This window comes from Sinocyclocheilus rhinocerous, unplaced genomic scaffold (genome assembly GCF_001515625.1).
Source record: "Sinocyclocheilus rhinocerous isolate Xijiao unplaced genomic scaffold, SAMN03320098_v1.1 scaffold768, whole genome shotgun sequence".
NCBI lineage: Eukaryota > Metazoa > Chordata > Actinopteri > Cypriniformes > Cyprinidae > Sinocyclocheilus > Sinocyclocheilus rhinocerous.
Genome location: NW_015634483.1, coordinates 715897 through 722381, shown reverse-complemented (window position 1 = coordinate 722381; position 6485 = coordinate 715897). Strand labels below are relative to the sequence as shown.

General features: G+C 36.4%; 1 pseudogene; it reads right to left on the bottom strand.

Annotated features, from left to right (window-relative positions):
• The window catches only part of LOC107745651 (myoferlin-like), a 35773-nt pseudogene that overhangs the window by 16304 nt on the left and 12984 nt on the right, over positions 1 to 6485 (bottom strand).

Here is a 6485-nt window from a genome sequence, read left to right as displayed (position 1 = left end):
TGTCTGCTGTAAATAAAATTAATTTTATTTATCAATTTTTTCTTATTATTGTGCAAAATGTATTAAAAAAATTAATTTATGGCAGAAGATCAGTGTCCGAAGATCAGTAAGAAGGATTTAGAAGGATTTTATGTTAAATGCATTCTTATTCCAAGCATATTTTATAATATATAATCCTATTTATTATTTATTTAAATCTCCTGTTTAAAAATAGGAAAATAGATGCATTATAGATGTATATAATTATACGCGATATAGTTATGTATATAACTGTATATAATACACATTTTAAAACGGTTTTGCATACCTGCTGCTGCCATAATAAAGGCCTAATTCGAATGTTTACATGCTTTTCTTCTCTTTCTGCTCCCACTCGCTGTGGTGGAGCAGCTATAAAATATTGTTCTTGTAAATACTTTCCAGCATTTCAGAAATAAATATGCATGCAAATCACAGCAAAGCACGACAGTTATCGTATGATGTTCGGCAGTTGTCAATTTTGAATTCATTTCGGTTACACTTTATTTTGATAGTCCACTTTAGACATTCTACTAACTGTAAGTAACTTTGCAACTACACGTCAACTAATTCTCTCATTTGCAACTACATGTCTACTAACTCTCAGAGTAGACTGTTAGGTTAGGTTTAGGGTTAGTAGAATAAACTGACATAGTCAGAATGTTGTATGTTGTGGGTCCACTTTAGACATTCTACTAACTATAAGTAACTTTGTAACTACATGTCAACTACATGTCAACTAATTCTAATTCATTTGCAACTACATGTCTACTAACTCTCAGAGTAGACTGTTAGGTTAGGTTTAGGGTTAGTAGAATAAACTGACATAGTCAGAATGTTGTATGTTGTGGACCCATCAAAATAAAGTGTTAGACGATATTAAGCAGACAGTCTACTAATACTCTAATGACTGCTAGTTGACATGTAGTTGCAAAGTTACTTACTGTTAGTAGAATGTCTGAAGTGGACTATCAAAATAAAGTGTTACCAATAGGGCTATAGTCATAAAAATAATACCAACCCTAAACCACATGTAAAAACAGACATGTCAAAGACAAAGTGGGCAGTTCTTGGTTAGACTAAGTAGCAATGTTGACCTGACTTTGTTGATAGTGAAAGTCTGGCTATGTGAGACTAACCAAGTACTTGTAATTTAAAGTATAATTAAGAGCTATGGGGTGATTTCTTTTTTTCTTTTTTTTTATACATGGGCAGAAACCTAAGGAAAGAAAAAGGGACAGCAGTGGTTGAACAAAACAACTGAATTTGAGTTTGTAATATTTGGGAATGCATCAATATTACAATTCTGTTTGATACCAATGAACTTCTAATTATTTTAATGGATGCTAACTGATAAATAGCTGATTAGTAAAATTATATACTAATTTGTCTAAACAAATAAACATTAAAACATAAAATACAAAACAAAACAAAAAGCAATTTTAAATTAGCTCACAACATTATAATGTACAGTATGAAAAATTTATATTGTTATTAAATTATTAGTTTCTAAAGATTAACTGTGCTAAGTGAGCACTAGACAGCACACTTGAATTTAAAAATAAGGTAAATGAGCATACAAAACTAAATATCCAGTGTCAGTATATTTATAATCGCCTTACTAGTAACGATTAGTAAAAAAAAAACCTTTGTGTATCCCTAATTGTAGCTCCAATCCTACACAGGATAAAAAAATACCTCCTCAGCCAGTTGCTTGAGTTTGTCCAGCCAGTCTTCAATGACGCTCAAGCACTTATTAACATCTGTGGCTTCCTCAAACAAGTGTTTTGCTCCCTTCATGATGTTCTCCAGAGCACTGTCCCGTAACATCTTTTGCTGGATGTCCAGGGCTGTGAGATTGGGCTTCCCCTCCATGTCAGGAATTCTGAAACTGAGACACAGGAGTTTGTATTATTTAAAACATGCATGACAAAAATCCTGATGAATGTTGAGCTAAAGTGGATATTACCTGCTGATATCTTCCATTAACTGATTGATGAGCTTCAACCAGATTTCTACTAGCCTTGCATCTGTAGCTTTGGACTGTACTGCAGATTTTAACGCACTGAGGTTCGTTTGCTGCAAAAGGAGGAATCGTATTAACAGGTTGATGCACAAAGAATAAATTATATTCACACAAGTTGAGAACCACTGGTGTGTGATGTAAACAGAGTGTGTACTGCTAGAAACTTTAAAACATTCACTTACCAAACAGTTAGATATATACAGAATGGTGTTCAGTGAGTCTAACCGGTGACTGATATCCTCCCAAAAGGATGTGATGGCAATCACAGGCTTGGTGTCGGCCCAGGGCAGGTAGTAGTAATTATTACCTGGAAGAACCAAACAAAACTTAACACCACAGATTCTATTTTCATTTACTCAGTATCTTTATTAGACACCAAATGTGCATCACCATCAAAAACAGCACAGCTGTATTGTGTGGTCGAAGCCAGAGGTTTGCATGTTAGGTCCATCTTGTTGCCATAGTTGCCAATGCTAACTTCAAACTGAATGGGCTCCCCTGGTTCTTGGATCATAGTTGCACTATGAAACACTGCACACAGACAATACTTCCGTCTGCGCTGGTATTTCTATTCAAAGAAAGGAGCACAAAGCGTAAATAAAGGCGTCAAGTGGAAAAACTACTTTGTATGGGAACTCAACCAAGAGCCTCACCTGAACAACTAAGATATCATCGCTTGGTATTTCTTCCACAGACTTGTCAGCCTTCCCATCAAGTTTAGTGGAGAGTTCAACAAGAATTCTACCTCGGTAAGCCGCCCCTTCACCCTGCAAAATATATACAAATCTTTCTGCCTACTTGAAATGCATTTTTGCTGCAAATAAATTCTCAATACTTGGGAATGGAAACATATCAAATTCATCATCTGCACTTGCCTTGCCTAAATTAAGGTCTTCATAAGGGTCAGATAAGGCTGAGAACTCTCTCGGGCTGCCATACAGATTTATATAGCAAGGGCCAAAAGTAGGCAGGAAGCCCATCTCAGAATTCCCAGTCTCTCCTGTGAAAAACACAATCAATAAAAATGTTTCTAGTGACATGATAGTAGCCGGATAGATGTTAGAGTAAGGATTGTTAAAGCATCCCAAATGCAGAGCTCCTTAAATTAGTATTTTGATTAGTATTAGAAATGATTTGAAGTGATTTTAAACGTGCACAAAGTTCATTATATAAACTATTATTAAACTCCTGCTGTGGAAAACAATGAAATTGCATGAAATTGGATGTCAGCACAATACGACTGTATACAAATGAAATATTTTCACAATAACAAGATATATACTACCTGTCAAAATAAAAATAAAAAAAGTTTAACATTTTTAAAATAAGTTTCTTATGGTCACCAAGACAGCATAGATAATTATTTTTTTAAATTATTCCAAACTTTTGACCGGTAATGAAACCGAGATGCATAATTATCCCATGCCATTTTATTTAGGTGATTAATGTTATTGTGAATTGCATTATTTGTTTACTTGGTGTGCAACATGATGCATAACATGCCAAAATAGCATAAGTGTTCAATTCGAAGAGCGTGCGCGGGGATTCATAATAAGCGTAAAGTAACTGCAAACCCTTGGGTACCAAATTCTCACAGACCAATAAAGATGGTTGGTTTGAGAGAACAATGCGTTTAATGAAACTTAAAAGAACTGCATGTTAACTAGTGTTTTTTTTTCTTTTTATTCCTATATTGTGTGTTTGGACACAAAGGATTGCAGATCTGGAATCCGTGCAGATATTCAACCTTTATATGTTGAAAACTCATCTCCTGGATGATCCTCTATCACAAAGAAAACAAACAAAAATGTTTTGAGTTTTATAGCACAATCTCAAAAGATCAGGATATGACCCTGCATTTAAAAAAGAAAAAGTTTGACATGAAAATTATTTGCATATACTGTATTTTATACCTTCAATTTCACCACCAGAGGATGCTATTTTGGTCAGATCCAGATACGTGGTGCCTATGGCATCATTCCCACTGAGGCGATCCCTGAGAAAGAGGGGGAGTCCGCTTAAATGTTCCAGTGTGTCACACAAACAGTCCAGCTAGGGGCCGTCTCAGTTTTTCCACTGTTCCCTGAGCAGCTGTAGTCTGGTTTATGGGGAGGAATGCATTGTGGGAGAGGGTGGGACGGCACTGCCATGACTCATACTACCTGCCTGTGTCCTCCCAGCTCAAAACACTGACCAAACTTTAACTCCCAGCTCACATTCCAAGACTAATAACACAGGGAATTCTCTCAACACAGATTTCAAAAGTTCATATCCGCTGTGGCGACAATTTTCCACTATGCTTTGATGCTCACCAGTCAAATACAGTCAGCTTGATTCTTTCACACATGGACGGGAACTGTAAAACAAGAGGCACCAATGGGAATCTTCAAAGGACTAACACATTTATAAAGTGCAGAAACAAATCTTTCCCAATCCAGCCAATTACCTTGACCTGTAGGTTGAGCTGTTGGTTCCACTCTGGGTTTGCGTTTTTCTCAATTATTTGTGTACAGAGCTAAAAGACATAATTAGTTAAGACGAAAGACAGAAGCAATAAGTGTGTATGTCTGGGTGGGCTGTACCTTTTTGCCAGCAAACCAGGCTTCAACATATGGATCCACTAGATTCTTCTTGTTTTCTTGACCTCCAAATGCCTCTTTTAAAGTCTGGGTGATGGAATCATCCACTAAAAAAACAACAATTTCAGTGTTACAACTTCTGTCACTTTAAAGTCGAGTTCATTTTTTCCACAGACTGGGAAAAGAATCTAGAACAACTACTAAATACAACCTTTCTAGTAAATGTTACTTTTATTGACATTTACTTAGATACGTTACTTAAAGGTGGGGTAAGCGATTTCTGGTAGCCAATGTTGACATTTGAAATCACCAAAACAAACACGCCCCTACCCCAAGAGTCTCGCCCCTATTTTGATAGCTCCGCCCCACACATACGTACGCAACCCAGGCAACGATTAGTTCTGTGAAACAAAGCAAAACCAATGTTACACCGTGTCTACACCGGACACTACAGAACTCATTATAGTCAGTGATGCTGTCTACACCATATAGATATATATATATATATATATACATATCTATGGTCTACACTGCGGCACAACTCTCTCCAGTGCTGGAAAGCTGATCCGATATTTACACGGGTCCTACTTCTTGCCTTAAGCCTTCTTTTGTTCTGCAGATGTTTTCCTCTTTTATTTTTTTATCCGCCATCTCTATCTTTCAGTCGCTCGTCTCGCTAATGTGAGCACTGAACGCCCTCTCCTCCACATCATGAGTAGAGACACGCCCCTTACTGCTGATTGGCTACAAGTTTGTTTTGCTAGTCGGCCTGAATCAGTTTTCTAAAGCGTTTTTGAAAAATCGCTTACCCCACCTTTAAATAGTTCAACCAAAAAATTAATTAAAATTTACTCAGCTATGCAAGATGTAGATGAGATTGTGTCTTCATCGGAACAGATTTGGAGAAATGTTTTACATTTATTATTACATCAAATGCTCACCAATGTGAATGGGTGCCATCAGAATGAGATTCAAAACAGCTGATAAAAATGTCACAAGTAATCCAGATGACTCCAGTCTATCAGTTAACGTCTTGTGAAGCGACAAGCTGCGTGTCCATAATATGTTTTTAACGTCAAACCACTGCTTTAAGCTAACATACAAGTCATGCAATCATAATATTGGTTTCTCCAGTGAAAAAGTGAAAAGCCATCTCTTCTGAATCAGTGGAGAAATATGTAAAGGTCAAGCACTGTTCACAAGCGAAACAGTCCAAAACAATTTTGTCAGTGGATTTTGATGTGAGAGGACAACCGGGGATAGACTTTTTTTTTTACTGGAACAAGTGTTTACTGGAAGAAGTGTTATTATGGTTATGATTTGGTATTTTGCCAGAAGTGATGATTTGAAATGTCTTAATTGATTAATTTTTTTCTGACAAACACACAGCTTTTCACTTCACAATGTTAACTGATGGACTGGAGTCATGTGGATTACTGTGTTGATTTTATCAGCTGTTTGGACTCTCGTTCTGATGGCACCAGAGGATCCATTGGTGAGCAAGTGATGTAATGCAAAATTTACATCTCTCTAAACTCATATACATCTTGGATTGCCTGAGGGCGAGTAACTATTCAGAAAATGTTCGCTTTGGGAGAACTAGTCCTTTAACTTAAATATTTTCAACTACATCTGCAAGTTCAGTTATACTGAACAGTTTCTTGACTAATCATTTTTAAACACGAAAACATACAGTATGATCAAAAAGGTCATGAACATAAAATACCGGCTGATTTTTTTCAGTCATTAGCTTAATTTACATAGAAATTTGAGAATCAGGAAAATGATTTGTGTTTCTCAGCACAGCCATCACAGCCATAACAGCCATAGTGACTCAACAGTTAATGGCAGGGAAATAGTTT